Here is a 27,938-nt window from a genome sequence, read left to right as displayed (position 1 = left end):
GAATTAACAATTATCTTTCTGTGCTTTCTGTAGAGGAGGCTGATTTACTCTCTCAAAAATTACTTACTCTAGCTTCATGATTGTTTGAGGAGAAGGCATCACAATATCCTTAATTCCTATATGGGAAATTACAGACAGAAAACCCAAGTGCCCAAGACACGTAAATACTGGCTCTACTAGGAGTTTGGAGTCTAAATCCATTTATTGATCTAGGTCAAACAGAATGAAAACCAACAGATTCTGTATGCCCCAAGTGAGACTTGCAGGGCCAAATCATGCTTCAAGTATTTCACAGCCCACAGCTTGCTTCAGACACAATTGCAGGCTACATCCAGGAGCATGAGGCCTTCTGAAAATTAGCTCTTGGATCTCAAGCTTATCAAGAGTTTAACCATTTCCTGGGTGTTTAAATCACTTCTAACAATGCAGGGAATCTGTTGAGAACTGAGTCCAGTTCCTTAAAAGCAGGAGGCCATCACCATCTTGAGCCACCCTTCCCTTTCAATATCTGCAAAAGGCAAGGACAAGAGCTTTCTCAGACAGTGTAATAGACAACAGTGCCCTGCAGTAGGAGAACTACTACCACAGCCAACAAATAACATAAAGATTGTTACACGGGGAAAATGCAACTAAATAGTTACACTTGTGTCGTACGTCACAAAAAGGGAGAATTGCATCTTTACATTATGAACTTCTGCTTTGCAACATTAATCACATTCTTTAAACAGCATCTGATCTATAATGATATTCCAAGTATTAAGATGTGTTGCCTTATGTGAACTCTAAAGAAAGCAAATCACATGACTGGTACTACCTTGAGATTCCAGAAAATAGTATCCTCAATTTTCGTAACTCCTGAATATGAATATTTCAATTCCTACAAGGTCTACAAGTGAAGCATCTGCCTTCAAATTACACCTCATTATCCAGACAAAACAAACAGTATAGGATTTTCTGCTTTTGACATTGCTTTCACCTCACCCCCAACTTCTTTACTCCTGTAGATGCACCAGCAACCTGAAAGCTCCTCCAAATACATACACCCTCTGTCTCTGATTCCAGCCATCCACCACTCCCAGTCACACACACAGACACACACCCCAGTCTCTTCATCTTTCAACAGAGGAGGTAAGCTCTCATACAAAGCTCAGCACAATTCAGGAGCGTGCAGACACAGAAGCTTTCCCATGTGGAGCACACTGGTGCCCAGGGGGCAGAGCAAGGAAGCGGCTGGAAGTGTTGGAGGGAACAAAAATGGATGTAAAATGACACAAGCGTTGGACAGATGGGAGGGGAAGGAGATGATTGTCTACTGTGCATTGATGTAATATTACGCAGGTTGCTTTATTTTACGTAAATCCATGCATAGAGTATTTTCAGGGGTTTAAATCACTACAGCAGAAAGGCGGTCCACTTAAAGAATATGTAAACATCTGCCAGGTATGGAAACTTTTCCCCTCTAGCATCAGACAGGATTATATTTTCATAGGGTCACTAACATGGCCTGGCTCTGCAATCTGGACTGGCCTGCATGAAGCAGTCTGCATTTCTCCCCAGGGAGCACATGACTGAACACAGATGGTAGTCATGCTCTCATCCTTGGAGGAACTCCTTCAGTTTGAGTTTGGAACGGGACATAGAAAAAAAATCACCAGATGTGAAAAAAATGCATTGCTAACCCTTAAAACCAGGAACCCCTGTATTTTATGAAAATCCCAGTGTGCATCCTCCAAAAGGATGGCAAACTCACCTCCACTCTAAGAGGAAGAGACGCTCTTCAGAACAAAGTAACAGCCAACCTGACCCACCTGTGCCCCAGATCCTGTGCCTTGTACTGGTGAAGAACAAGTCAAGGCAGGTTCCTGCCCCTCTGGAAGGCTGAAAAGGCACATTTCTCTCATCTATACTTGGGGGCTGCTCTTCTTCTGCTCTCCAGCTGCCAAATCAGGCATATGAATACTGCAGAGTATCTCAGGGAGGAGCAGGGAAGCATAGGCACAATAGGCAGCTACCAAATGCAAAGCAGCACAGCATACAAGCAACAGAAAATACTTCAAAAAGTTTAATCTGTTCTGGATAGCAGTCCTACCTTAAGCAGTCCTATCTATCTGGTACCACCTTCTTCCTAAATATACAAATTTTGTCCAACATGGCATATAGAAAAAGGAGACACAACCCTGATCGATTCAGAAACACGGGAAAGTCTGAAAGTATTTACAACCAGTAAATAAACCAAGAAGAGAAGGAATTAGCAATATACTGCAGCCCATTCACTGACATATTTGTACCCTGACATCACATCAGCCCTTCTCCATTCAGTCCCTACTGAGGAAGGTCACATCAGCCCTTCTCCATTCAGTCCCTACTGAGGGAGGTCAGGGCACCCTGGCCACAAAAGCAGCAGCAGGAAGAAAGAAAAGGCCTGGTACCAGCAGCAACACAAACAAACAAATAAACTTACTGCAGTTTCTCTTGAGCAGTCATAGAAAAATGGTGATGAGAAATGGATCAGCAGAACCAACACCTTGCTCACCAAACAACCTACTAAGAGACCACGCGGGATTTTTCCCCTTTGCAATTCAACCCAGAACACTTTCCCTTTGCTCCAAAACCCCACACTAAAAGATATAGTTGATAAGGCTGCTATGGGGCTATTTACTTGCTTTCCAACATAAATAGGCATGCTGTGAGCCTCAGGAGTTGAACACTGAGTAAAGTATCTTCTCCCATTAGCTTTTGGCCCAGCAATTCAACAGGAAGCAATGCAGGAAATCCAAGGCATCGATGTGATTCCAACCCATGCCCTTCCTGTCTGGGGAGAGAGATCTAAAAGCATCTAGGACTCCTGCTAACAGAAGCAGTCAACACCTATGTTGAAATCGGGGGGGGGAAGAAATTCAACTGTCCAGCCCGAAGCTAAACATAGCTTAGCCAGTACACATCAGAGGAGACCGTATTAATTGCCAAGCTGTGTTCCACCTCCACTTTTCTGACATTCAAAGACAAACAACACTGCAATCCGGAGGTAGTGAAGCCATGCCCAAGCTCCAGGCATGCCAGCCAAGGCTGTATAGCTCTAATGCTGTCTCAGCAAGGACACCAAGAATGGGAAGCAGAGGTCACCCAGTTTGCCTCCCCTAGCTCCTTGCAGCTGCAGCCCAGGCATCACTGTACACAAAGCAGTATTTTAAAACTTGTCCTGCTAGTTACAGCCATGATCCCTAACCTGTCTGCAACATCCTAGCTGTGGGGTTGCAGGAGACACAGGAAAGCTGCCAGCTGGACTCTGGAAGAGGATGCTGTTCAGGCAGCAGTGCAGGCTGCTCAAGGCACATCATCATGTACTCTCTACACTTCCCCTGCTCAGCACAAGGCAATGTCAAGGTTGTAATTATCCAAGGTATCCCCAGGATGGTCCCTCACACATCTCAGATTATTACACCGGTTTGTAATGAGCTGCAGTCTACCAGAGTGGCACTACTGAAGTGTAGGAGACAGGAGCAGAAGGTAATAGCCAGGGAAGTCACTCCCCAATGTATTAGACACTGCAATGAACTTTCCTCTTTAAAATAAAACATCAAACAAATTTGCCTGACCTGTCAGTCAGTAAATCCACAACAAAAATGTACAAAAAAGGAAGTTACAATTAGTTAGAGCTGGGGGAGGCAGGGAAGGGAAGAGAATATTCTTCCCTGAATCTATTTTTAGGCTACATAAGGCCGTCTGAAACCATGGCAATGAACCTGCTATAAAATCCCCTTGCCAGCTCGATGTTTTGTTTCCTTACAGACAAGGACTCATGAGTACATACTATGGATTAAATGGTCTAAACCAGAAATGAATAAACTATCAGGCTACTGGAAATGCATTTGTTGGTTACGAACACTACTGGTTAAGAGAGGCAGGAGCAGCTGGTCACAGGGACCAACCCACTGAACCACCCCATGTCTCATAAGCAATCATTTACAGCCCCAATAAACAGCATTGAGGTGGGATCAGCCTCCAGACCACATCACCTCCACCACCCTCGACTTCTGGGTGCATTTTGACATCATCAAGCACACCCTCAGTGCCCAGATTAATTTTTCAGGCCGGGCCCCCATGATCCAGCTGTGGAGGTCCATGTCCCCATCCCACCAATACCTTTCTTCCACCCCATCAGCAGTGCAGTGCTGGGGCAAAGGCTCAAAGGAACAGGTGATCTGGCAGCACCACTGAGACAGCAGGTACCCAGCACCTGAGGGCTGCAATTGCTTACCCAGTTACTTTGGCTAACTGTACACAAAATTTGTAAGAACTCTGTAAAGAGTTTGCAAGCCTTCCAACTCCAAAGTAGAGTTTTTGCTAAAGAGTTGTGGGCTTGTGCTTACTGAAGCACAAACATTACTGCATGAAATGAACAAAGACTTTGAGTCTGATCAAGTTTTTATCCCTGCTATTCAGATATACTCAACACAACTGCCATCAAAGAAAGGAAGTATGTCAGGCTCCACACTCCTGATAAGCTGATGGAGAACACCCCCTCTCTCTTCCACCCAGGATTGCAAGTAAAAACTTTGGTTTGTATTCTAGTTGGTTTAAAAGAGGAAAATAACACCTTCACAGTTATCCTACCCTACAACTTAAACATGGGGTCCCATGCTATTCAGTGTTGTGCAAAAATGGGAGCAGCCAGCTGGTAAAAATGTGCCTCAAAGATACTTGATTCCAATGTGTGTAATTTTTTCTAGTCCTTTTTATTCAAGAGAAGGAACAATAAGAAAACAAGCAGATAGTTTAAATTTTTTTACTGTATACTCCCTTGGCTTTGTAAAAAACAACAAAACAAGAAAGCTGCAAGAAACAATACTTAGCTCTTTTGCCATTTAAATGAGAGTAAAAAAACCTACCCACAGCTGAAAATTTAGATTTTTCAACAATTTAAAAGAACTATTTCAGCGCTAATAAGTTCCATTAACAACTTTACATCTGCTGCCAAAATACCTCATCCTACATTTCTTATGTGGTTGGTTTTTAATCCGCGGCCATGCACACCAGTTTGGCTGCCAATCTGTGCTGCTTTGGAGGACTGAAACATCCTACAAAGCTCAGCTCTGCCTTCACAACAGCTTTGCTTGGTATGTGGGGGAGGAAGACAGAAAACATACCTATCTCAAGACAGTTAATTAGGGACCCAGTTCTTTAAAGACTGACATCCCAATTATATTTTGATTCTACATGCTATCAAATTTTCTGCATGTATCAGAAAGAAGGGGGGAGGAACATGCATAAGTCTGTAAAACTGTTACTCGGAACATTAAAAGAAAAAAAACCCAGCCAAACACATAAAGGTAAGAATGCTGAAAACATCAGAAAATGCAGGATTTCTTCTCTGCACAGACCACAGAGGACAGGTAGTCTCTCCTGCTCAGTGCTGTTACAGCACACACATCACCCAGGCGGTATCAGCTTCCAGCATTGCTAAGCAACACCACGCCACATTACCTCAATTGATTCAAGGCAGGGAAGTTGATTCAGGAGCCACTGAAAAAGGCAGAATCTAGATAAAAACTGTTGCACAAACCTCACACACACACAGAAGCCAGGATCCTGCAGTCAGAGCAAAAAGCAATTAAGGAAAACCATGGGGACACACACACAAACTGAAGAACAACAAAAAATAACCACATATATAAGACAGAAGAAAAGGGGAAATGAAGTAGGTAAAAGAGAAAGAGAAGAGCACTGCTGTCTCACCTCAAGTATTCTAAGACTAGAACAATGAATTACCTCTTTCTTTACAGGGAGTAAAAAGCAGTAAAATAGCCAGAAAGCCATTAGAGGCATAGAAGGGTAAGTCTGATCCTCATTAAAAAGAGAGCTTGCACATGACTGAGGAGCTTTGTTACAAATACTGAAGATCAAATGGCAGGAATTAATATGAAACATTGAATTGTGAAATGCTTCAAAATCAAAACACACATTAACCCTCCTGAACAATAAACACCTTACCCTTAATTTTGATCCTAACTTCTATTCATGTCTTAAATATCTGAAGAGTTGTATTTAAATCCTGTTATGAATACAATCCAAAACAGAACAGTTTACATTAGTATACTAAATAAATTCATTATCAATGCAAAAATTTGAAAAAGCCCATTTGTGTAAGTCTTTTAATTGAAACGGAGATTTGTTCTGAGTGATAAGAGCTGTATAAACAATTACATTCAACTACACTGTCCATGCAAATAATTCATGCAATAAATGCCAATTTATATCTATCTATATATTATTATTGCCATGGCTTCTGGACCTGCAAAAAGAGGTGCTCCCCCATGGCTGTATACTGCTGCCTTCCAGCAACCTCCTCCCTTCCAGCTCCTGTTTCTCACATAGGAAGCACTCAAGGCACAGAAGGAAAGTCTCCTTGCCTACTGAGCAGGGCCAAGGGACAACGGAAACAAACTGGCCACTACTCTCCCAAAACTTAGGAAAATGCAAGGTGTGTATGGGAGCGAGAAGATGGTACAGGCACACAACTGTCAAAACCACAGCACTATTAGATCAGACTCCAGGACCAACACCAGGCTACCAGATTTAGATGCTACTTACCCAGAAATTGTAAAGGCACTTCAATATACCACTACAGAACTATTAACCACACTGCCCAGCTTCCCTCTAAAACAAAAAGCAAGATATAAAAAGCTGAGGATGTGCTGCCAATTTCAATAAAAGGACTCCAGGGAAGAACAGGCTGGTAGCTCCAGGCTCACTTCTACACAGAGAAAGTTGATAGAAATTGCAGAACAGATTAGCAGGTATGCAAATAAACATGATAGAGGAATGTCATCATGGCACGACTTCCTCTACAAACTTGCCATGACATATATAAGGAAGTGTGGTATATATGATATGTATAACATGCTTGGATGTCTATCTAACAAGCCTTTGACTATGTCTCTCACCACAGGCTTTTAAAGAAATTGAACTGTCATGGGATAAAATGGAAGGTCCTCCTGTGAACTAACAATTGGTTAGATTAAAAGTAACAGCACAGGAGTATACAGCCAGTTTTCACTCTGGTTTTGCATTTGTGCTACTCAATATATTAATTATTTATGTTAAAAATGGAGCAAGTGGCAAGATTATAAAGTCAACTAACTGTGTAGAGCTGCAGATAGATTTGTCAGGTATTTATTTACACACACCACAGTGTCACAGCCAGTATAGTGAATGGAAACCTTGGAGTCACCGCAATTTAATTAAAGTCAGGAACTACACACTCAGAGATGACAAAGTTCAGTGCTGGTTGCGAGAGCAAAGGGAGTGCCAGGAGTGAGCAGCTCAGGGACACCTGACGGGGAACACCACAGGAGCTCTGTACCTACAGCTGTTGCACCAAGCAATTTTCAGAGAATCATTCTGCAGAGCAAGAAAAGATTCAAAGAGTGACAACGATGGGAGGACTGAAGCAACTTTAACCTGAGGAGAACTAAGCAAACAAGTGCATTTAGATAAGGGGGAAAGATGGATAAAAAGACAGACATAAAACGGTATTACATAAAATGGTATTACAGAGAAAGAAAATAGGAAATCATATCTCGGAATACATGAATTAGGCAGTAAAATATGCAGTTTATGAGGCAGCTTGTTTAAAAACAAGAGGAAAAGGAGGTACTTTTTCCATACCACAATTAATGGCATTGTCACAGGATGTTATAAAGGCAAAAATTTAAAATAGATTAATACATAGTCAGATGTTTTCACAAAAGAAAGTCTGTCAAGGATTGTTAAACAAAGGAGTAGACATGACTTTCTTGCTCAAAGTCCTTGAACTACAGCTTGCCAAAAGCTGGGAGGGATCACTGTTTTACTAACATTTTTCCCCATAAGTATTACTACTATTATTAGAGGTGGAATGCTGGGCTAAGCCAGATCTCTGCCTGGAAATATCAGGGCTAAATCATTTTGTTGCTGGAAAACCCCATCTTTTGAGAAGGAACATGCATAAGCAGCACCTGCTGAAGCCACAAGTCAGACAAAGATTTGCTTCCTATTGGAGAGCTGCACTTGTTTTGACATGTTCCTCTTACATGAACACAGCTATGCTACATGTTTCTGGACTGGGTTAGGTGTAGAAGGTCTGTAATTTTGCCTACCTTGAACAATCAGATTTACCTACTTCTGTTTTGTGGCCTGGTATTAAAAACCTCATTAGAGCTGAGTTATACAGGAGGAGCTTCTGTCCCCCATTTGAGGTGGCTGAGCTCAATTACGGTGCTGTGCTGGTGAATTTGAAAGTCATTTGAGAAGTTGCACAGTTCCCAGAAGTCAGTAGCAGAAGGAGATGAGGAAGATAAAGGAGGAAGAAAGAGGCCACTCTACTTCTGCACAGATTCAGAAACTGAAGGCACTACAAAACAGCATTAAAGCTTGTTCTACCTTCATGTCCCCTGCCATGCCTGTAGCTCTCCTCCCTAAAATGGCTGTCAGGCAAACTATCAGTCTGGGAGATGTCAAAAAAATGACCTCTTGATGAGATTTATGAGGCAATAACAGATTTATGCACCCACTCATAACATGAGATATTTGCCCACTTGCACAGCCCTACCACCACATTATAAACACAATTATAGTTCATGCAGAGCAGCTACCCTGCTGCATTTCTCACCTGCTGATAAAAACAGGCTTAAAGTGCCTTAAAAACAAAGTATATAAACTTTGGTTCCCTTACAGAAAGTGATCTTCCAGCGAGAAGTGAATTTGCATTTTTCAGTATCACCACCCATTTTGAGCTCAAGTAACTAGAAAATATTTAGACCGTATGTATGTTGTTTCTCTTGGGAGAAACTGATTGAGCTGAAACCCAGAGAAAATCCTTCCCTTGGGAAGGAAGATTCAACCATGCAGAAATTCTCAACTTGAAATCTCTTTTCAGATAGCAGGATAATCAACAAGCTCTCTCTTGCTTTGTGCATTCTTGCTCTGCTTCACACATTGCCTCTTATACTTTCATGTTCTGCATGCAGGCACACAGAACTTTAAAAAAAAAAAAAATCAAACCTCAACAAACAAACCAACCTGTTCCAACACTATCGGGTTGCCATTTGAGCTGCCCCGTAAGTTCTACAGTACATAGTGGCTTTCCTGTTCTGCACAAACCATTTGAAGCCAGGGGGACGAGAGATCCCCTTCATCCACTGTCCAGACTCTCACCTGTGCAGCGCTGATTATGTGAACCACATAAAACCACAGCTGGTTCCTGCTGGCTCCCATGACAGGCTTGCAATGGAACAGCTGCCCACATTTTCCCTCCTGCACCAAAGATAACACTAGCTCAGGCATGGTATGGAATACATCTGAGCTGCACGTTAAACAAAGCTTAGCCACTGATATGCCTTATGCTGCTGTGCAAAGAGGTCAACTCTTCATTGAGATATCAGCACCACTTGTCAGATGACAGTAAATCTGTTACTGCTTATTTTATCATGTTGCTGGGCTTCCTTGTCTCCACTCAGTGATTATCCCAAAAATTTCAATACTGGCACTAAAATGACTGATTTAGTGACTCACCCCTACTTCTCCACTGTGATTTCAAAACAGTGCCACTTACCAAAGTGCAGCTCCATCCAGAGCATCAACTTCACACAACTGCCCCCCGCCTCTTCTGATGACAGTGTTCCCACGACACTGCCTTATCTAGAGATTATGCAAAACCATGAAAGTGTTTGGGCTAAAGCTCTAGTCTAGCTCTTTGTACCTCATTTCTCTTTGCGTAACTCTGAACTACCACTAATTCTGAGACTATTTCCTAAATAAAAGCAGCACTGCTTTGTTTTCAAATAAGCAAAACCAGGCATGTCTCCATGAATTAATGTTTCACTGGTACTATTCTGTAAGTTACCAGTGCTAGATACAGATCAGAATATATGACTCCAGATCATTTAGTAGCAGGTAAATTTTATTCTGGAACCACTTTTAGGCAACCAGTCAAACCAGACAGAAACAGGCCATTAAAATGTGTGACCTGTACTTTCCTATACACACCCAGAATCATGCTGATTCAGTCATGCACCACCACCTGGGACTTTTATGGCAAGCATAACACCTTCAGGAAAACCACCAGACCTCATTAGTATGGTCAACTGTTTAGTCCAGACAGAAGATATCTGAAAACAAAAGGAAGATACCAGCTTTTCCCTCTCAGGCCACTATTTCCATGTTCCATGTTCTCATGCTTTCAGCATTAACTTTTCTCCTCTTGTAAAAAACATATGGTTAGAAATCAGCCTTAACAACTTCCTCGGTATTACAAATCCTTTGAAGCTATTGTTAAGATATATTCATCCATCTTGGTTTTTTTCACCACCTGAAATTGCTTTCACGTTTCCAATTTCAGCAGCTTATGATCCCTGTATTTTTCAAACAAACCCTACAAAGAAATGGAAACAAGTATCAAGTAATAGCTAAACAAAAACTAGAAAGGTCTCAATAAGGTAAAGATAAGGCCTGGATGTAATCACAAGGGAAGCAACTGGGTGAAGGGAGAAGAGCATGAAGAAACTCTGCAAAGGCCCATCACATCACCAAGAACATTTCTTTACCCTCCAACTTCACTAAGATCTGAAGGCAAAACAGCCTTTGACTACAAACGAAAGTGGCATCTGAGCACTGGACTGAGCTCCCGATGACTCTGAAAAGGAAAGCTCAAGTACAGCCCTTCCTTAAGCATATATGAGAACGTCTGAGGTTTCAGTCTCGCCTTTCTGAAGAAGTATCTCTAATATTACAGGGTATCCTTTGATTAGACTTATAAAAAAATCTTCCTAGTCTCTGCAAAGGAAAAGAGAGCTCAGAATCATGAAGGCATCTACTGTTGCTTATGTAAATGACATTTTGCTCTAACAGGTTTTTAAATAAACTGTCTGCTCCCTTCCTCAAAAGGCTGAAATTATGACAGCAAGGAAGAAAAGTAGAAAATAAACATGCCCACAACAGCATACAGTTTCCAGGAATTGTGGCTGGGAGGAGAATCTGCTTGTAGTTTATTTCATTTTCCCCCCAGCATGTGAAATGGCAGGAAATGTAAGTTCCCATGTGTAGGGGACAAGTCTCTTCTGAATACACAACCAGCCATGCACAAAGCAGCCTGCAGGGGAAAATGAGGTGAAAATCTCTCAGAGACAAGCACACTGAAAGTGTATCATACATCTCATAAGATGTTGAACTTTCCAGACCAGCATTAGTATCAGTAGCACCATGAGCTTCGCTTGGAAAGAATCGGTTATTTTTCTGCAGCAAAGCACATGTAATAACAAAAGAACCCCAAACCCAAACAAACAAAAACACTCCACCAAAACAAACCAAAAAAATCCCTCAAAAGCCAAACTTTTTATGCATGTGTCCTTCATCATTTAAGAAAGATAACTTTATGTTGTAGTCTGTGCTTTAGCAGTGCTCCTTTCCACTCCTCCCCATGATTTAATACGTACTCTACTAGCAGGACATGAAACTTGGTCAAGTAAAAAAAAAGTTTGAAAAAAGACAGCACAAGCATATCTTTTAAATTATTTTTAGATAATTTCTTAGTTCAAAAGGAAAGATAAACAGAGGACTAAAGTCATTACTGAAAACTAAACACATTAGGTAGGAACAAAACCTTACATTAAAACTGCTGTTGCCATTTTCCTGTAGAAGTCCATTTCCATCAGTGGAAATTAGATAAATTGCAAATATTCATTCACAATCAAATAATGTGTTTAAGTTTACTTTGATATCTCTTTTTCCACAACCAGTAGATTAAACAACATTTACACTTTTTTTCAGTGTTATATTGTCTTGTTTACATGTACTGCTCCTAAATCTTTTGTCTTAGAAATTAGCAGAGAACTTGTTTCTTTATACCAAAATGCCAATTTTACCACAGCACTTGGCAGGAACTAAACTTAGATCACTAAGATGCCTTAAAAGTCAACTCTAAAAATGCATCAGGGAAAAAAAAACCAAACCACAAAACTTTACCAGAAACTTTACCAGAAAACTGATTATACAACAGAGAGATTAGGTTTCAAGACCATAATTAATTTTTCAATTCACTAATATTCAAGTTTATGGAAATATCAAGAAGTTCCTTAATTATCTAAAAGCCACTAAGCTTGTGAGATGCTTAATTTACGTGATGTCTTCAGTTAGATACCTGAAATTCTTTGTGTGTTTCAAGCTTTAATGCACATAATCCTAATTTTCTGCCAACTCTGCAAAAATAGCCTGTAAGAACGCTGGAACATGGAGATGATTATCCAGGAATAAAGCAGCAGGTGTTGGAAGAGAGCCCATTTACCTAATGAGAGGCATGGACACGCCTCCAAGAAACGCCACCTGGAATATTTCTGCCGGGAAAAAGGGATGTTTCTCGAAAATCAAGGGAAGGCTGTACAGAGGCAACTTATGTCAATTTTTCAAGTACTTATGGAACGGTACCAAAAAGGAAACAATGACTGTGGTACCAGCCGCAAGTCTGAACTGACCAGTTCAGGTTGACTCCTCAGGGGAGGCGTGAGAAATCCCTGGAAGGTGTGCAAGCAGCCAAGCTGCACACAGCAGCTCATATGTAGCATAAAAGGTCCACACCAGAAAGGACCTGAAGACCTCACTCTATTAAAATAGACACTTAATACAAACCAGACTGTTCTCTAGCCTTGCAATGATTTTGGTAAGCTCTACTCGGCACTACGAGATTACAGGACTAGAACTCCTTTTGCTCAATAACTGTACAACAGTACTGAAAAACTATCAACACACTTCATCTTTGCAGTAAGGGATGATAGATATAGGCAAGAAATAAAAATGTAAAGAAAAATGCCACATGAACACTATGTGCTGGTGTCTCACAAGCTCTAATTCTCCCCTTCTCACAGAAAGATTTCCCTGGATCACCTCTGGCATGCTTAGGAAAACCACACTACTCTCAGCATATGGAAGGTAGCAAGGTCAGCAGGAGCATCCCATGGATGGCAGATAAACTGCTCCTGCCCTTCAGTTATCAGCTGTGTTCAAGGCCAAACCCTGCAGTTTCATCACCCACATTTTCTCCTGGGCTTGCTCTGATGGATCCTGGGTTTCATCCCCATTTACCAAACTCATACAGTTTTTCCTGTTTCATTGCCTCACAAAGTTCAGCCTTTAAGTGAATTACACTTCTTTGTTCACCAAGTCAATTTTCAAAGAAACTTCGAGAAAAAGCACTAAGGTTGCTACTAAACAAAGCAGGCACACAGTCACAAACTTGACATTTTCGTCCTTCTTACAATGAAGTGTGAGTCTTGCAATTACTAGGACTAGTTAGTAGTCAGTTAGGGAATACTATGTGTATGATTTAGGAGGCTTATGGCTCTGTTCTCATCTCTCTAAAGTGCATAAGATGAGGAAATGGATAACAAACAACTACCTATGAAACCACTAGGTCTTGTAAGTTAAGGAAAAAAAATAGGATTTTTTTTTTTTTAATGGAAGACAATGTAATGGGGAAAAAAAAAGCATGCTTATGAATATTCAATCCTTTTAAAGTCTTTTCCCCCCAGTTAGTAAGTTCTAAGCATGAAGAACCAGCAAAGCAGCCAAACGCAATATTGCTTTAAGGGAAATAAATAGTATGTTACCACAGCCCTCAGCTTGCAAAGTGACTCTGACTTTTTGCATGTTCTGCAAAAATAAGATACCCTTTAGGCAGCTCTCTTAATGAATTCATTCAGTAAGGAGCCTTCAACATTGCATTCATTTAATAAAAAAAAAAAAAAATCAGTGGCTCTCTCAGTAACACCAGGAAGCAGAGAACCTCTGTTAATGGATATAAGGAACAGTGACACCTTACTGAATTCCTGTAGTAAAGTCAGGCTTGCTTCAAGGGACTTAGAATGATCTGAAGTAATGAACTCCTTATTAAATACAGTTTTTAAAAACAAGGGTGACACTTTAAAGCTTTCGTAGCCTAACAGGCCTCTAACAATCTTACAAAACAGAATCCATGCTCAACTAACATTTTTGGTATTTTAATCCTCTATTTTGTCTCTGGCATACCCAAGAAATTCCAAGATATGCTCCTGCTATCCTCCTGCAGCTCAAAAGCCAGACATACTAACCAAAATAGGTCATCATGCCTTCCTAGCACAGATAAAATGACTAAGCATATGGCAACAAAAGGGAACCTTGAGGTTATTAATCATGAACTGCTTCAGCTCAGCATAAAAATAATGAGTAATTACACTTCAAGAAAACAAATGAATTTAATAATTCCTGTATGATGGAAGACAGCAGTTAGATAAAAATTATTAAATTTCAGAAGAGAGACTGACAGATCTAATGCCAGTGGTCCAGTAAGTAGGTTACTCATGATCTTTCTGGAAAGCCAGCTGCCAGGAAGACAAACTCCTACACTGTGAGTCCTCCTGAAGTGCTCTGTCCCACAGGTAACAACTCCGTGTTCTAGAAATGGACAACCCAGGGCAGAGAAAAAGCTTCCCAAGGAACAGAGGAGACTGACACAGCTGAGCAGCAAGGGAGCAAACTATCTGCAGATTAATGAAGTGTGGGAGCATGTAAGGGATGTGGTCTGCAAGTCGAATGGGAAGTTTAAAGATTTAGGAAGAACTGGAGCAGTTTTAAACTGTCCAGTTTACCAGCAGGAAAGATCCTCAACAGTAAGATCATAACTATGAAGTAGATTCTTCTTTTCCTTTTAATAGAAGTAGTGGTATTTCAGACATTTGAAAGATGCCTGAACAAAAATTTGAGTCCTTATAGGGAGCACCCTTGAACTAGATTATGGATACAGAAAATCCCATTGCCGAGATCCTTGCTAACACTGGCTCAAGCCTGTAGTTACCTAAAACTTGTCCTGTAGTCAGTCACTGAAAGTACATCTCTGCAGGCAATGGAAACAACAGGAAGCTCATCCTACAAATCACTGAAAAAAATTAAGCAGGTAATATCAAGGGTAATTACCATTCAGAATGTAAGGGACTGTCCATTATAGAGTAAAAGGTAAGTGTTTACTGATCAAAGTGTCTCATATGTTACATGACAGAAAAAGATACTGAATTGTAAATCCATGGGGAAAAAAAAAAAGAGACTATTTCTCTCTATGGAAAAAACTACTGAACAATATATATATATCTAAATAAATCAGATCATTAACAGTCATATACTTTTAATAGTTGATAACTGTTTCAAAATCACTGCATTTTTTTATCATACATACAGAACAGAGTGTATGTAGACCTTACATAACAAAGAACACAATTTTTTTAAATAATTAAACTGGAATCTTGTGATGATCACAAAGAACATTTTTAACTGACTGTATTCAGCCACAGGGGAGAAAAAAAAGCCTTTAAAACATCCATTAAGATAACTGTCCAAATCTGGGCTTGCCATATGCAGTCTAAATCATACCAATCATATACAAGATCTGTTACATTTAAAGGCTTCATGCCAAAAAAACTGAAGTTTTATTGGGCTATCAAAATGCCAGATGAGCCTCCAAGGATGTGCATTCCTTCCTTACTGTTAAGAAAGCTGTAGGACTAATGGAAAAAGATTATTATCAAAACTTACATACTTACACTTTTGTTGAAGATACAAACAGCTAACAAGTTCCAGGACTCTATCCCAGAAGTAGTTTTGGCTATAAACTAAATGGAACTTAAAAAACATACATGGTGTGTCCTTCTATTACATTTACCTTATCAATGGAAAAGATGAATACTATGGATATTTGTTGGAACCCTGGGTTCTGAGAATTTCAGCCTGTCAGTGCTGAGAGGCAGTGATCCTCAGAAACACACTGTAATCGATCCAAAACCCTGGGAAAAGCTTCCTAAATTGTGTGGTAACACTGAGGTTGTTGCTGTGTAATTAAAACTTCTATCATTGGGTGGAATATGTAGAGATGTAGAAAATTAGGTTTAGGGAATAGAGGTAATAATAGGTTACAATATGGAGGATTTGGGGTGTGGATATTCTTCTTTGTCCTTCTCCTTCTTCTTCACAAATCTAGGATTTCTGCCATTGGGTCAAAAGTCCCACATTGCAGGACATGAAAAGTTAGCAACTGGGTTGTAAGTAAAACCAAGTTACTCGGTGTTTCATAATTGGTTAATTTAGACTTTAACAAGCCTTGGAAGTCAGAACTCACAGCCATTTTCCACCCTGTTACCTTGGAGGCACATCCCGTGCAGCTGTATTGTAGATGAGATATAATAAACAACTACGTCCGAACAAGAATTCTCGGTCTCCTGCATTTTAATTCAAACTCTGAGTAAAAGAACTCACAGAACAGCAAAAAGAGAAAAACAAAAAACGGGAAAATTAATAGATATTATGGATAAATATGATGGAATGCCATCACAGATAGTAACTGCATTTAAAAAAAGGAGAAATAAAAAACATGGATAGAATTTAAGAAGGAAAACAAGTAAATGCTGAATAAATAATCAATATAGCCAGGTTTGGAGAATACCAAATAATCCTTACTACCTGAAAACCTGAAAAAAGTAGCATCAGTAACATCCCACCTTCACTAAAGGAATTATTCAGATGGCAGACTCTTCTCCCTCTATTTATAGTAGAAAAGCCATAGATTCATTCATTTCTAGTGATGAAATACATTTCCCTAATCAGCCTTGCAAAGGCAACAGTATGGTTGGTTTTGGCTGGGTTTTTTTTAATAAACTGCTGTTAAAACTAAGACAAGAGAAATTGTTCTTCCCAGGCATGCCAACAGCAGCACACATGAGAAACAGAAACCGAATCACAGAACCTCAGTTTACATCATGCTTTTCTTTTACCCTGAAATTCAGCCTTATTAATCAATCAGAAAAAAAATCCCATAAATACTGCTAAAACACTAAGAGTCTATGCATATGGGAATTTCATGAAGGGGGAAGAAGGGGAAATAAAGGGTGGCCGAAAGGAACTGGCACAAAGAAATGGGTTACTGTTTTTCCCTCTAACATTAACTAATTGCATACTGGGTAAGGATAATCCCCCATGACATTCCATGGGTTCAAAGGTCAAGACTTTTGCTTTTCAATTGTCCCCATCACACGTCATTCTCTGAAGAAAACAGTCTGAAGCTGTCCCATAGCACAGATGCTCTCTAATGCGAGGGTTACTGATTCTAGCCCTGCACACTGAAATATTGCACCAGGCACACCACAGCCCTCAAGGTGGGCAGATGAGCACACAGCACAATTAAACAAGAAATACGAACAATAAACACAGAGCCAAGAGCTTCTAAAAGCTCTTCCAAAGTCTATTCCAAAATAGCAGAGACGTGCTACTAACACAATCTCATTCACTGTATTTAAAGTACTCTTTTCACCTACATTGTTGTGCGACTTTAATTTAAAACCAGAGCTCCTCTCTCTTGGTGTTTTAAGAGCATCTACGGAAAACAAGACTGGCACCACTGGGAAAGCACACAGCCAAGTGGGACCCCTGTATCCACATGCTCAGCTACAGAGGAACCACTCCAGCCACTGCACCAGATATTAAAAATCTTTGTTTCTCAAACACAAATACACATATGTGTGTGTATACATATATAGATATAGATATATATGATAGAGCCATCAAAACAAGGACCTGGGCCGTTGCTATTGCTCCCTGCAGTCCTCTAGAGCACAAGCAATTTGATTAAACTTCCTCAACAGGAGAACACTAAATAAACACTGTAAATTAAAACTATGCTGATGACCTAGTTGCAATTACTTCCAATTGATTTGAGTCTTTATTGTTCCCTCAAGCTTTAAACTTTGTAGATAAAAAAAGGATCAGGCCTTACTGGAGGAATACCAAAGAAGGAGTTATGAAACTTTCTTTAAGCACATTCAAAAGCAACCAGACTAGCTTGTCCTCCTGACAAAATTCCAATTAAATTTAACCTGGAAGTTTAGTGAAAAGAAGAGGCTATTCCAGGGTTTGCCATAAACAAGCAAGATAATGCTTAGAATAAAGTCACTCACTGGTTAACATACATACATACATACAAACCAGAAATTGCTGAGGCATATTTTATTTCACAGAAGTCAGACACTGTCAAAAGACTCTAGGAAACTTTTACCCAGCTAATTCAGTATAATCCAGCTCTCAGGCATTTCAGCCTTTTCTGAGTTGAGCCAAACTGTCACTTGATTGCAGCAGGAAACATATGCACACAAGTGAAGTGGGTTTGTTTACTGTGATACAAATATTCCATGAGAAAACAAAAGCAGATATTCTTATTCCACTCCTGGAAACTCCTCTGGAGAAAAATCCTGGAGTTACCTGCAGATTTTAAAACATCTTCTTAGGTCCTGAGATAGATACAGATATATAGATATACAGATATACAGATATACAGATATATAGATCTATAGATATCTTACTAGGTTGGTTTTATAATTAATTTTCAGATGTTAATTTCATGAATAGACTCAGTCTCCTTATAAGAGCTAGAGCTATTACTCTGATTAGTTTTCTCTTCCATGTCTCCAAATCACATTTTCCTTAAGCTGGAACCATTCTCAGATCACCTTTTTTCTGAAATTCTTTCTCCCCTGAGGTTAGCCCAAAACTGCCACAGATACAAGGCTTTAAAACCTCTAGACACATTTTACATTTTTCTGTAGACATTTTTTAGATGTATAGCTACCATTTTCCCTTCATGGCATACATCCAAGCCTCAGTTCCAATCCTGGGGCGCTTTTAAGAGATAACTTTGTTCAGGTTAGAAGAGATATTTTGTTTTGACAAAAGCAGGCAGAAAAGTACAATACAGACCCTTCCTCAGGACTTTTTCTATTGAATTATGTTTACAACAGAATTAAAATTTTTTGAGCTTTGTTGAAGGACAGGCATTATTTCAACCTGCAGCTATAAATATCCTCATATCACACTGATCTTGCACAGAATTCAAATACAAGGATGAAGAAGCATACCTAGCTCTCGCAGTTATTTTCTTTACATGACACAGGAAGGGAAAAATGTAGTTCTGTTACTTATAGGGTTTTTTTAAAGCAGAGAAAATGAAAAGTCTACATATCCTGGTTCCAGAAAAATAAATTCTTCTGAGCTCCCTCTTCTCGTCAGATGTAGAAAAACATACACACACTCTACTCCATCACAATGATGATCGAATTTTTCAGTCATACACTTGCAGCATGCTGCTATTAGTCCCTAGCTCACCTCCATCACGTACTTTCTCTTCATTCAAGAAGACAGGAATGGCTTCCCTGTGTTGGGCTTTCTGAAGCAGAGAGCTACCATCAAGTGTTATTTGCTTGTCCATTGCTTCAAATGATCCTTGAAGCGTTATTACAACTAGAAACTGCTCCAGTGATTCCTCTGGTGCCTCAGTGTGCAGACACTGCACACAAAATTAAGGGAGAAATGTTTGAGTCCAGGGCATTGCCCAATGGATAATTTCTTGGTTCAGAATCTGAAACAGTTCTTGATTTGCACTTAAAAAGCTGGACAGCTGGAGTCAAAAATCATGCAGACATCCTGGCTCTTGCATCATCACTTCGGTACCTCATTAGATAAAGACACACTATTTCACGGCTCCAGGAGGCATTCCCAGATAACTGTGGGAAATTGCACTTGCTGTCAATATGGGCAAGGTTTCTGATATAAATTTCACTTTCTGAACAGTCTTCATTACTGCCACATTTATTTCCTTCCCCCCAGAGAGCCACCATGTAAAAGTGCTCACTTGTGGTGACCAATCAAAAATTGGTTTCTACCCAAGCAACACTCTTCCCTCAGCGGCTGCACGGCTGGCTCCACCACATACCCTCCGTGGGTACGTGTGGGTACCTGCTGGACTGCCCAACCCCCCTCCTGACACTGTCCTGTTTGCTCCCTGCTAATTAGATGGCAGGAGGCTGCATTTGCTCCGAGTAGTACCTGTGTGACCCCCCAGCCACACTCGTGCCGCAGAACAGCTGAGGGCAACGCAGATGACCTCCAGCAACAGCTGCAGTGATTTGAGTCTCTCCTCTATCCACCACTTAGTTTTTAATTAAGCTTCATTGTTTGCCTAGCATGGCTGAAGTTGCCTACCAGTTTATTGAGGTGCAGACAGAGAACACTCAGAAAAAACGGTGCAGCACTACTGTTCAAGCCTTAATTGTAAATAACATGAAAAAAAATATTGAGATGGAAAAGCCTGCCCCATAAAGTTACCACCAACAGCTTTTCCTCTCCCACAGGTCTGTCTAGAAATTCTTCTCTTAGAGGTTCACTTCCGACTCACATGTTTTAATCAAATGGATCCTACACCGTTGGAATTGTGCCATTTGTGACTTATCCCAATATTCAAATATTACTATTAAAAGCAGAGCTGTGAGCAGCACTTAATTAGAATGCCTTCTAAAACCATTTTTACATTCAAATGGTAGAGTCAACTTGCCCTTCTCTCCCCTGCAATACTATCACACCATCTGCTTTGTCCTTCTTTTATTTATTTATTATATTGAGGCATTTTGAGGGTATTTCCTGCTAGCTTCAAGTTCAGTATTTATTGACCACACATTGTAGGTATACCTTCCTTTTTGCTCACTTTATGGTTCTTTTAATGGTTTCTAGAATTTTCTCTTTCATAGTACTGAAAATTATGCTCAATATTTTGAAGGACACAGGAGGGAAAAATGGCACTCTGCACCAAAACAGTAAACAACGTTATTTTCCACATTACAACAATCAATTCAGCCAAAATGGCTAATGAACAACACAGGTTACAATGGCATAACCATACAGCTCATCTTCCCACATGTACAAACTAACGCCCCTGTTTAAAAAGCACTACTGAATGTTTAGTGTGTTAAAGGCAAACACAATGGCTTTAGGTCTTACAAACACAACGTAAAACAGAGATTTTCAGGAGGAATTCGCACCACGATAAGATAGGAGCTGAGGTCCTTAAATTGAAGAAGACTGAAAATTAGCCAAGGAGGCTAATTTAACAGATTCACACAAAGTTTAACTTCTGAAATGCACTGAGACTATTTGGTTGATAAAATTATATACACTCTTCGTTCTCTAAAGGTACAGCAACTGAATACCCCCTTCCCATTTCTCCCTTTAGTATTTTCTGTATTTTTAAGAGCCTGAATACTAACAATTTCCTGGAGAATAGGAAACTCTTGAGAAAAAATAAATAAAAAAACAACACCATTTCTGCAGATTCTTACTTTTACAAGAGCTTTACCTTCCTTTTTAGCCTGGATGTTTGAGAAAAGAACCTCAGGCGGGACAAACTAAACAAATCCTACTTTTTCTTAATCTGAAAAAGACACTGCTATTATACACCACAGCAATAGCTGGCCAGAGACTTCTCAGTTGTAATCACTGTTATTGCAATCATAAGACTGAAGAGAATTAACAAAATAAAACCAAATCAAATTAAGTTCACTTTGATGGTAAGCCACAAGCAGCAGCAAACTCCAGAATAACTGGAAATACGAGAGAGATGGACAGAAAAAAAAATACTTAATCTCCAAACAACATCCCATCCTCCCTTGCCATAATCGTAGGAAGACAAGGGTAGCCAGGGAAATGCTCCAAGTCTGTCTGATACCTGCTGTGATCCCAGAGTCTCTGAATTATGTGAAGCCCTCTTCCAACTGAACAGTGATACCATCACATCCTCTTTTCCTCTTAGAAATTTAAGATTTATGTTCACTTATTTATTAATGCAAGGGAGAACACCTCCTTTTTAAGTAGCATTAAAGTCTGCTTGGGATTTCTGCCTCTTTTTGTGCAAGAGTATGTTTTAAACCCAACTCACAATGGAAAAAGGCAACTACGGAAGACATACTTGCCATTTCATACAATTTGATGGTATCCTTCCCCTCCCCTAAACTTTCAGGCCAAAATCAATGCCACATAAACCTGCTGAACAGGAAGCCTAATTATTCTAACATGTGCAACCAAAGCGATAGGGAGTTTCTCAGTAAAACTGATAAGGAGAGACATAAAAGACTAATGAGCAGCCTGCCAGTGCTCCATTGCTGGGCTAGCAAAGGTCCCCGTGGAACACCTTTGGTATTGTTCAGTGGAGAGACAGAGGCTGGGACTCGTCCAAAAATAACACTCAGAGATTGAAGGAGTGAATGCATAACATCTGCAGGTCAAGTTCTTAATCCAGGCACAGAAATAAATTACTTGAAAGAGCATAACCAACAGAAAAATGCCTGATGTGGCGCAGAAAGAGCCAATTAAACGCACTCGGGTTACTGAGCAGATAGACCCTTTGTGCTATTGCAATACACTGACAAGTGTCTTCTTGACCCATGCCTGTGGTGCAGGTGACAGAAAATAAGGGCCCTTGATTAAGGAGACACAGTCGTCAGTATTATTAGTGACCAGCGATCAAACTACTGGGACTGCAATAATCAGGCGTGAAAGACACAGAAAGGCAGGCCAGTGGTGGCCACCAGAAACAGCAGCCCCAGCTCAGAAAAGGAAGCGTCCAACAATACCAACTCCCTCCTGTTACTGCTAGGGTTTCCAGTTTACCAGTAAGTCATCTTCTGACCTACAAAAATGTGTGCTCTTCCCTATCAGTGTTTTGTGTGAGACAACCCAGATGCCCAAGTAGCTTGTCCCTGAGGCAGCGATCCCATATTCCCTCTGTATACAGAGCACAGTGCCTGCACTCAGACACAGTTGTTTCAAACAAGGATGGCTTGATCTGCTATCTCTGTTCAGAAAGTCACAGCTTTTCCTCAGATAAAACTGTCCATGTGACACATCATCTGTTGCTGAATTTCTGTAATACTTTGTGTATTATACACGTAAATGCCTTGTGTTATAGAAATAGATGCTCTGAAGAAAGCTCCTATGCCTAGGGGAGATGGGGAAGGTCCCCTTTGGTCGCACAGCTTGGCCTTTTCACTTCTGTGTTACCCCTAATGAGGGTGAGAATTTGAAACAGCAATTTAGAGAGCCTTACAAGACAGCAGGATCACATGTCAAATGGGAGCATAATAGTTTCTTAACATACTTCCATTATGGCAAATTCAGTCACCCTGCAAGGTCCAAACCATTACTTTTCCCCCACCCCAAGACAGCATATTTGGAAGGAAATGGGGATTGAAGTAATTGTTAACATTGCTACTCATTTGATAAATCTTGTGCCATGGGTCAGCAGCCTCCAGCACTGATGCAAAGGTAGCCAAAAACCTGATTTTAATGGTACACACCAGAGCAGAGCGTAGGCATCACCAGTAAGGGAAGCAGTGTCTCAGCGACACAGCCTCCCACCTCCTTCCAGTGGACTTTTACCACTACACCTGATTTATAACCTGGGAAAGAAAACATTGTCTGCAAACACCATCCCTGCCTTACACCAAAATATCACCCAACCCCCCAGTTTTCCTCATGCCTAGTAACAAATGTGTATTGTACAAAAAAATCTTCTCCTGTAAGCCTCAGCATCCAGATTTCATGGCTTGAGAAAGTTCTTTTCTCCGTATTATACAGTAACACAAAACCAGCTTTTGCTGTACAGACTTTACTGCGTAACACTGAAGGGCACACTACAAAAATCAGTTCCCACACGAGGTCAACAGAAAACAGAACTTTAGCACCTTCTTGAACTTCACCAACAAAGCTTCATTTTATGTGAGTACCAGCTAACAGAGACACCATTCTTTTTTTTTAAGTCCTTTTTGACAACCAAACATTAGGAACAATTTCCTCCATTTGTATTTCCAGAATAAAGAAAAAAGAAATGTAGTTGCAAAGGATCATCCCTGCTTCTCAAATCCCCCAAAAGGCATATCATATTTTCCTTTCTCATAATATTTAATCAAGTCTACTTCATTACAGACAAGGTCAGAAAGCTCATCATGCTGCAACTGATGACAAACAAGATAGTGCCCACAACCCACAAAGACTGACCTAATTGTCTGATTTGACTACATTTCTGCAGGCCAAATGTACTGACATTTTGCACAAATTCAGAGCTGACTTGAGCCTGATGACCTTTTATACCTCTGTAATTAGTCTTCTGTGCCTTTACAAACAGAAAAACAAGCTGTTCCTTTAACTCTCCTGAGTTCAGCAGTCCATCTGTAAACTAGAAACTTCACCATCTACTCAGCCAGTCAGAAAAATACACCAAAAAAAAGGAAAAAAATAAAGAAAGAAAATACACAAACTGCAACCTTTCAAAGTCATGAAATTGAGCCTTGTAAGGGCCTTTTAAGATAAACATGCCAATTTCTAAAAGAAGAAACAGAAAAAGCAGAACAAGTTGGTGGACCCAAATTCAATAAACAGCATTTTTATAATGCTTTTCTAAAAAAGACAATATACAATAAGGGCACTGGCACAGACAAGAACCATGAAAAAACAGTTGGGGGAATAAAATCAAACCAGAAACCAAACCCAGTAAGTTTAATCCCTAACACTAACAGCACAGCACGGAAAGTACAATGCTAATACATTGATTCAGCACTAGAATTCAACCAAGATTAATAACACAGAGGTTTAACTGCTGAAAACATCCACTAAGAGCTTCATTTAGGGATATAATCCTACAGTTACAAAAAATACTTCCTAAATATGAATGTAAGCTTAAAAGGTGAATTGAGTCAATCCTCTGGAAGTTCTGGATCCAGATCCCCACTGCAGTCAGCAAGATGCAGATCTGAGTTTCCCCAAATGGAGCAGAGGGGAGGACAAGGTCAGAGCACTGACCTGCACTTCAAATTCCAGTCTCAGGAAAGAGGGACGACAACCACTGACAAGCAGGGAACAGCCAACACACAGTTTTCCACCTGTAAAACCTGAGGGGACGCACCCAGCTGGCGATGAGCGCTTGATTCTTTAGCCCACTGTCAGCCCTGGGATTTCTCTGCCCAACAACCAACTTGTCCCTGCAAACACTATGAAAACAGCAGAGTCCTGTGGACCACCTTCTCCAGGTTCATGCCCTAACACATCCCAGTTTGGGTGCCTCCACAGCAGTCAATCCCTTTAAGAAAAGCATGCCCAAGAGCAAGTAAAGACTTAATGTAAGGGTATTTCAAACCAGAGAAGCATTTTTTTGCATAGCTCCATCAAGAAGCATACATAATCTAAAAATCTGTCAGAACTGGCAGCCTCATATTCATCAATGTCAAATTTTTTTAATATATATTTTTTTAGAAGAGCTGCTAATTATCATCATATATGAATTTTTTAAGTGGAAGTTTAGATTTTTCACTAAGTTAAATTAATCTAAACATCAGCTGGGAAAATTTACAGAGTAACTCTATAAATTCAGAATTCTCTGTCTGAATTTTAATTCAGAAATACATCTCATGGGGCAAGTCTTTCCTTTTTCTAACCATCACCTTTAAGTGGCATTTCCCCTTAGGTCATTTACCTTCCACAGTTTTATTTCGAAAAGTTTGGTTACAAGTAGCATGTTTAAAGATATTGATTACAAAATGATTAATGAACTGTGTCAACCTTGGGAAAAAAAAAAGGAAAAAATCCAATTTCAAGTCCAGCCATTAAATAAAAGTCAAGCTTGGCTATTACACATTCAATCTCATATCAACTTTTGACATTCTGAAGTTCCACGTTACCCTTTGCCAAATATTCTGCCCACTTTCCTAGTGTGTTTGGTTAGTTCAAAAAATAGACAGCAGAAAAAAAAACCAATTTAATTGACTGTACGAGACAGTGCAAAAAACAAGCTGAGAAATACAGCTTTCTATCCCCTTCCCATGATGACAAGTTGGCCCTATTGCCAACTATCCCTTCCACAGGGATCCACAGTTCTACATTTGAGCTTAATTCCGTGGGGATAAAAGAATTTGCACCGTGTTTGGCCTGATACAGCCACGTCTAAGCTTTCAAAAATAGCCATCGTAATTCAATGTATTACATATAACCCCTCATCTTTGTTACTTGCAAAGGAATGGAAAGACAGTCTGCCAAATCCTGGAGCAAAACCATATCTAAGAGAATGAAGTTCTGAACTGGAAAGCACAAACGCTTGGCGGGATTCCTGAGCCACAGAGTTGTTACCCTTTGCTGAGCACACTTTGCTGAGTTTTTACCCTTTGAAGAGTCAGGACACTTCTGACACTGGAGAAGGCCAGAGCAAAGGGGGAAGACCAGCTCTTGCCCAGCCTCACCAAGAACCCCGTGCGCACATCATGTGCCCGGCAGGGTAAGTACGAGCCCCAGGGAGCAGCGCAGCGGGCACAGCACACACAGCTCCCGTCTTGTCCTGTCCTGCCTGTCAGCCAGACCCGAGTTTCGAGACCCCGGCAGGTCGTACACGTGAGGCACAAGCTAGGAGGATTTCATACTTTCTTGGCAAGCAGCATCATTTCTAAAATGCTCAGATCCACCAATTAGCTAGGTATCACAATACTCGCATAAACATCCAGAAGGAGAGGAAAGAAAGGTCTTAATTCCAAGAAAACTTCTGGGGCTTTTCTTAACTGACCTCCTTCAGAATTTTATTTTTATTGGCTTGATTCCAACATCAGCTGCCCGCTGTGAATTGGAAGCAATGCATGGAGCAGGAGTCAAAAGTATCTGGGAGATATGAATAACACAACAGCTGATCGATGCTGTTCCTTTAGAGCAATCACCTTTCCACTCTCGAGGGACAAATCTCTTTGAAGGTAACCCAAGTAAGAAGGCTGCGACCGAAAAAGATATGCTACGCAGTAATTTCATGCCGGCAGTCAAGCAAATCCAGCAATTTTAAATCAACTCCACGGAGTTTACGCCTGCTTTAAAAAGAGAGAAAGCAGCCGTATCACAAAAGCTAAGGCCTACTGCACATGAGCTGCCGCTCTGGAAATAAACTGCAGTTTACTCTAAACTTTCCCCAGCGGTTCCCGGCTGTCTGAGGCTGATCATAACGAAGAGAAGGCAACATTCGGTTTTAAACTGGCGAACTCTCCAGCTCGAACACAAGCAAGGTGATGGCAGAGGTGTCGAATACACCAGGCTGGAGCCACTTCTGCCTTCCCCTGGGTGTGAGGGAGGAGGGAGGGAGGGAGGACCGGGCGGCTGCAGTCGCTACAGCCACTCAGGAAACCCGGGGTGGTGGCCCTAGCCGGGGACGAGCGGGAGCCCGTCCCGTCCCGGACCGAGGCAGGAGGGAGGCGCTGCCCTCGCACGCCCCCCGGAGCGGCACCTCCCCACCGGCTGCCGGCCGGGGCTAAACCTTTCCTCGGGCCGCCCCTACAACTCCGCCCGACACCGCACGTCCCTCCAGGGCTCCCGCCCCGCCGCCGGGACCCGGGGCCGGGTCCCAGCCCGGGGCGAAACAAAAGGCACGGAGCTGCGCTGCCACCCGGACTGCGCCCGGCTGCGGTAGCCTAGGGACGCGGAGGGCGGGCGGTCCGGGCGCCGCTCTGCGCGGAGCCTGCCCGCGGATTACCCGCGGTAATGGGATTACGCGGAGCCGAGCGGGGTGTCCGCCGGGCTGTCACCGCCCGGGGAGGGGGCGGCGGTGCCGGGGGCGGCGCTCCGGGCCGCCGGCTGCCTCCCGCCCCGGCCGCCCCACGGGCGGGTCCCGCCGCCCGCCCCGCAGCCCCGGCCGCGGTGCCCGGCGGGGCGGGCGCCCCCGCCGCCGCTCCCGCCCGGCCCCATTGTTCGCCGTGCCGCCCTTACCGTGCACGGGGCTGGGGCGGCGCGGGCTCCCGCCGGCTCTCCTCGCTGCGGCTGGTGCAGGGGCAGTCGCGCTTGGCCGCCGGAGGTCCGAGCCATTAAAAGCTCCGCGGGGAGGAGGAGGAGAAGGCGGCGGCAGGAGCGGCGACGGCGGGGAGAGGAGGACAGCGAGGGGCTCGTAGGAGCAGGGTCGCCATGTCCAGCTTGGCAGCGGGGGGAGCCCACCGGGCCGGCGCCGAGGAGAAGGGAGGCAGGCGGCGGAGGGGCCGGTCCTGCTGCCGCCCGCGGAC

At 41.7% G+C, this 27,938-nt stretch overlaps 1 protein-coding gene across 5 annotated transcripts in view; it reads right to left on the bottom strand.

Moving 5' to 3' along the window:
- The window catches only part of FARP1 (FERM, ARH/RhoGEF and pleckstrin domain protein 1), a 205,426-nt gene extending 177,488 nt beyond the window's left edge, over positions 1-27,938 (bottom strand). The window contains exons 1-2 of one of the 5 annotated variants that reach the window (XM_032100080.1): positions 27,652-27,936; positions 26,471-26,562 (exon numbers count right to left, since the gene is read on the bottom strand). The gene's annotated coding sequence lies outside the window, so the exon portion shown is untranslated. Of the gene's footprint in view, positions 1-26,470; positions 26,563-27,651 lie in introns of all 5 variants that reach the window. The other 4 variants (XM_032100083.1, XM_032100082.1, XM_032100078.1 and 1 more) reach the window with 4 other exon arrangements.

Source organism: Corvus moneduloides, chromosome 2 (assembly GCF_009650955.1).
Source record: "Corvus moneduloides isolate bCorMon1 chromosome 2, bCorMon1.pri, whole genome shotgun sequence".
NCBI lineage: Eukaryota > Metazoa > Chordata > Aves > Passeriformes > Corvidae > Corvus > Corvus moneduloides.
This window is presented reverse-complemented; position numbering and strand designations above follow the sequence as displayed.